A 6,258-nucleotide genomic window follows, 5' to 3' on the forward strand; every position below is an offset into this window, starting at 1 on the left:
CGCCGTAGTGGCAGGTGAGAACTCTAACCACAGAGCCACGAGGTGCGTATGTGTGTGCGCGCGCGTGTGTGTGCGTGTGTGCGCGCATGTGTTAGATCACATCATTACCCATAGATCGGGGTATATATGAGATCTGAGCTCTCATCTGGGAGGGCAATAACTGTCGATCACGAATCCAACACGTAATCCAATACCGTGATAAATATTATGTGGAACTATGGCCACTGTCGTATAAGAAAAAAATCGTATACTCTGATACAAGAATTTTAACAACATCTGTCATGCACAGGAAAGTGGAAATAATTCCTTACCATAAATATCATCAAAAGGGTTGATAATTTACAAACTCCACAAAACCAAACTAAAATGTCGCTTTACTAGTTATTGACTTTTGTTTTTTTATTTCATCAACTGTTCAATAATTCATTTTGAAAAATTAACACATAATGAATATTCCAAATTGTCGACAAAATACAATAGTGAATTCAAATTTAATGTTATAATATTCATACGACTATAGGTTTTAAGTTCCTTTATCAAACCTAAGAATATTCAGTCAAACATTTTGCCACTAATCAAAATGAAATTTATTAAATGGTTAAAAAATATCTAATCTGAAATAAATAATCTTAGCCAAAATAGAATACTTAAATATAATTAATTCATTCTATTTATCAATTTATGTATTTATCCATTTACTTGTTTGTTTACATATTTTTATTTCTTAGTGTATTCATTTATCTATTCGTTCATTCATTTATTTTCTCATTTCAGTTATCAAACTATTTATTTCTATTTATATGATGAAGGGTGGTTTGATTGATGAAGAACCTGTTCTAGATGAATAAAGTTTAGTTCTGCCACCTAATTATACGAACCGGTTTTTCGTAATACTAGTCAACACAATAACTGTCTTCGTATATTCGTGATATCGTAGCCTCCTTTAGTTCATCAAAGTTTGCTCGTATAATTATTTGTTCTTTGTGTATAAAGAGAAATTATTAAATCTTTTTCAGCATTAAGTTATATATTTCCAAAATCACGTAACTGTATTCACATATGTTCATGTCCGAATCTGTATAGTATAACCATAAAACAGGACATAAATTTCACTCGAGTAAGTAATTACACTATAGGGATTAAAAATAATAATAATGACAATATTTTTGATCAACTATACGGCGCAGGTGGTGTGCCCCCTAAACGATCATATATTTTCTTTATGCGAATCATCAAAATTTTAATAGAATTACTATTTAGTAATTCTACTCATGTAACAAAATCCTGAAGCCGAAGAAAAAACCTTCGCATACGAACACCGAGGTCGCTCCAGACGCGCGACCTGACGTCATGTCGCGCCGATGTTGTTCGTGAGTGGACAGGACAAAGCCAAGGCCTTTCCACGTTGCTAGTTCAAGAGAGGCTCAAGAAATGCCAGCTCACGCAAGTTATCGTGAACTCCTCCTCCTCATGACCTGCTGTGACCTTTTCTCATCCTCCCAAATGTACAGTAGTACAATAGATACACAGGCGACACCCAAGGATAAATATTACGCTCGTAGTTAGAGAGAGAGAAAGTCCAGGTAATTATCTATTCATTCACTCGTTATTTAGTTGAATAAAAGTCCAAGCAATATACTTTAGTATATGTCAATTAGTTGTTTTATTTTCAAGTTTTTATTTATCTCTATTAATTTAATTAATTTATTTATTTATTATAAACGACTTCATAATATTTCATCCACATTTGACTTTGTTATAGACAAAAAAAAACTTTGCCAAAAACACATATACTCATAATATATAAACCATGTTTAATCATAGATCGGGCACTAAACAGCCTTGATTTTATGTACTACGGTACCTGACTCCATGAGTAATACCATCCAAATCTGCGTTCACTCATAACTGTTCTGACCTCCCCTTTTTGTCCTTCAGAGGTTTAGTTTAGTATAACAATGTTTGATGTTACAAATTGGTTTCCACCTTTGTTTTGCTAGTCATAGTATGGTATATGACTCAGGTACGTTCTGAGAACAGTTATGATCTGACCATAATACAAGCCTTGTGAATCAGGGCACCAGGCAACAAGGTAATTGGACCTTTCCCTCGATCTCCTTGTTGTTGTACTCATACGAGTACTGGTCCCCTGTACCCTACTTCTGGTGCTTCAGGTTATAATGTACTACTTCCTAGTGCTCACACTAATTACCCATTCCGTCCTGAGGTACAGGTAAAATTTAGAATTAGTTAATAGGTGACCCTAGCTGAAATGTAGCATTCACTAAAACATGTTGATACAGCTGTAGAATAATGTAGCATATCATTAATGGTGCTACTCTGATATGGTACTCACTCTTACTGTTTTGTTACCTTTTAGCATTATTTTGTTGTTCCGTTGCATAATGCAATGTTCCTTATTGTGATGGTGCTCAAGTTTTGGTCTCAATATCCTACGTGTTTCGAACATTTTAGTAATATTACCAAAACTATAATAATGTTTGTGCCATATGTGTACTGATTGGTATTACTCATGACCGTCTCTGGTCCCCTTAACCCCCTACGTATGTTGTCTAAGTAACTTAGTGTAGAAAAACAAGTTAATGATAAATGAGGAACACACTGGAAATAAGCTTATACGCTTTTTTGTGTTATCCTCGGCAATTGCAATTATTATACGTATATGTGTTCTTGTCATTATCAGCTCTTCATGTATATTGATTCTTTGCCAAATAAAACTTATATTATTATTATTATATAAAAATGTCTATCGTCTCTGATCCCTCATGTGTATCATACGCTCTCTTGTTACTTATTTGCTTCATAAAAAACTAATAAGATAAAGGGGTGACTACAGTAACTATGCATATTGATAGAGATTCTTTATACATATAAGAATGTAAGGTAATTTTGTGTAATGAAAAACATATAGTAAGCTTAGTTTTTACCCTTAGCAGATAATATTAACTACTTTCTTTTTCAGTTATTATTAAAATACAAATATTTGGACGTACAAAAGATAGTAAAATGAATTGGGTAATTAGTTACAGTAAATACAGTTTGACACTGCATTTCAATGAACATTTATTTACCCAATATTTTTTTTTTGTCCTTATAAAAATAATATCAATAAAGCTGGCCGATTTGTTTTTAACTATTTAGTCAGCGCCGGCTATTTCTCGTAACCTTAAGATTTCTTCTACGTATAATCTTGTATCGACGTTATGTACCCGATATTTGCTTGTTTTGTGTTACTCTGCAGTGTCTTCCTGCTATAAAGTTGGTTAACCACATCTTGTCGTTGTCATGGATACATTATTTCAATTATCTTTTTTGATACAATGTTTCTGGAGACTTTGTCGAAAGCCTTGCTTTGGACCCTAAAAAGGTCATGAGCCTTTTTCTGGGGGGTCCTAGTGTCCAACTGCATGTACATTCAGCCCCACAGACCTGTGTATTGATTTGCTTGTATAAAAAAAGTAAACATCCTTCTCATTGAAATGTATAATGAAATCCATCTTTTTGATAAACATTAATAAAAATTATTGCTCTCTGCTGTGATTAATCTTTTGAATTTTAAGATAATGTATCAGCGATATAAAGAATTGGTACGTTTTCAGAATAAAGGTAGAGACCATGCTGTGTTTGGTACTACTGAAAATGTTCACGTACTGGGAAAGTTTGGGAAACACTGGTCTACAATATAGCAAACATAGCTGTTCTTATTGAATTCTTCCAGTACTTGTTCAGTGATTTTTGTGAGCAGAGTGCTGGCAGAGTATACCTTACTTGAAACAATGTTGATTGAAAGAAATTTCAAATCTAAACGAAACAACACACCGTTCCAAAGACACTTATGGGTCATTTACACGGTCGAACAGTTTGACAAACCCGGTTTGTCAGGCAAGTGTTTGAAATGATGTTTGAACGTGTGAATGGTCGTCAAACACGATTGTCGAACGTGTTTGACAACCAAATACCCCATTCACATGGTCAAACATCACTTCAAACACTTGTTTGACAAACCGGGTTTGTCAAACCGTTTGACCGTCTAAATGCCCCTTTCGAGAACCAGCAATTCCGTTTTCTTTTTCGTTCATGTTCTCTTTCCACTTCCGTTATTCCGTTTTTTATTTTTCATCCCCGTCATTCCGTTTTCTCTTCATTCCCGGTTATTCCGTTTTTTTATTCTGTTTTCCCGCTTAACTTCCCCTGTTCCGTTGTCTTTTAGAATTAACTTCTTTTGTTCCATTTTTTTTTAATCTTTTTCTGTTATGTTTTTACCTCCTGGTTACTCCTCGTTATTCTTTTTTACCCTCGTTACTCTTTTTTTTTCTTTTCCACCTCTAATATAATCCATTTTCTCTCCAGTTCTGTTCTCTTTCGACTTCCGTTTCCCCATTTTCTGCTGCCACATCCGGTCAATTCCGTTTTCTTTTCCACTCCGTTTCTCCCCCCCCATTTTCTCTACACCTCTGTATTCTCTCTTCTCCCTTTACTCCGTTATCTTTTTCTTGTTGACCCTGCAGGCCAGAGCCAGCACCTTTTTCGAGACCCAGGAGAGAGTTGAAGGTTCCCACGTTGGCTACAAACCAGGACGTCTGACACAGATACTCGACCCAGGAGAGGTCTGCCCGGTTAGACCGGCCCCCCCCCCCCCGAGGGCTGGTGCCCCACGGTGTCGAATCACGTCCTTCTTTGTCCACCAGACGGCGCGGTCGATCGGCGTCGCCCTTCTGATCACGAAGGAATGAGAGATGCCTTCCCAAACAGCTGTTCTGGCGTACCTGCAAGGGGAGGACGACCAAAGACATGCTAGAGATATTACGGAATCGGCAGGTACCTATACAACATTGATATTCCCTGCCCATATAATCAAAAGGTGTCTGCCATTCTATGTTATCTAAGGTATATAAACTTAGAAATTTGACCTCCCCCACTCCTTTAACTAGAAATCTGATGTTCTTCGTAATCTAGGTGTTTTCCTTAGACATCTGACATTCTCTTCTCTCCCTTAATTAGCACTGTGTACGTTTCTATATCATCTAGATTTCTCGCTTTAGAAACATGGACGTTCTTCGGAACCTAGGTTTTCTCACTTAGGGTTGTTGATGATTGCGTTCAGCGAGTCAACCACAAGAGGCACCGTCAGTTCCTTCAGATTGAGGGCGATGGCGATGCCCAACCCGGCCCTCTGGAGTTTGGCCGCGTCTACTTTCGGTTGGTCGAAGAGGATTGGGCTTGCAAGAACCGGTTTTTGCTGTGGTATATAGTTTCTTGTGAGCCTCAGCAGTCCTCCATGAGTAATGAAGACCTTGACTTTAGGGTGAGCTGTGTAAATAGACATCCAAAGTGAATCTCCTTGGAGGTAATAGTCACAAGTCATAGCAAGAAAACAAATGTAAATAGCTTTCAATGTCAAGTTGTTTAGACAAAACAGATGGGTCTGAGAGATGGGACTCACAGTCAAGTGAGAAAAACAAAAATATGAGTCGTTTCATTATTGAGCTGTTTAGAAAGACAATTTGAGTTCCTTGGAGGTCACAGTATTAGAGAAACAACTGCTAATCGTGTGAAACTTCGATGAAAACAAAACTTAAAATATCCTGCGTGCGGAAGCCACTTGCGAATGATAACGATGTAAGGAAGACCCTCTAGGTGTTTCTCAAATTTCCAGCTGACTCTCTCTTTCATTTTGGAGAAAGCCTCTATCATGATGTTCCGGTTACATTGTCGGCAGAAACTCACCTTTATGACCTGGACCCAAAATTAAAGTAGATTACGCCATATTCAGTTTCTTCTATCCATTGAGCCATGTCCTGAAACAGCCCATGTACATTTACGATAAAAAAAAAAGGCAATTCAAACAAAACAGTTATTAACATAAGGGAGGCACCAAGATGCCGATGGGGCTCGATGGGTGGTGGATAGAAATGAAATGGGTGGGAGTGGGTACATGCTTTGGCTGGCTGCCTCAATCATAAGGGGATAGAGGCCCTTTCTATATAGGGTTAACAATGTCCAATCACTGAAACGCCAACTCACTGCACTCTCGCTGCACTTTGATGTTCAGTTCACTCCACTTGGTGATGATAACACACTGCACTAACCGAACCTTATTCAACCTAACTTAAACAACCCCACACCTAACCCAAACCTAATCTAATCAAAATTCCAAAACCTAACCAAAATCACTGTTGTTTTCTTATTATATTCTAATTATTTTTATAATAAAAATGTGCAGTGCATGGACTTGAA

This window comes from Oratosquilla oratoria, chromosome 6 (assembly GCF_046742065.1).
Source record: "Oratosquilla oratoria isolate Oo_2021 chromosome 6, ASM4674206v1, whole genome shotgun sequence".
In the NCBI taxonomy this organism is placed as follows: Eukaryota; Metazoa; Arthropoda; class Malacostraca; order Stomatopoda; family Squillidae; genus Oratosquilla; species Oratosquilla oratoria.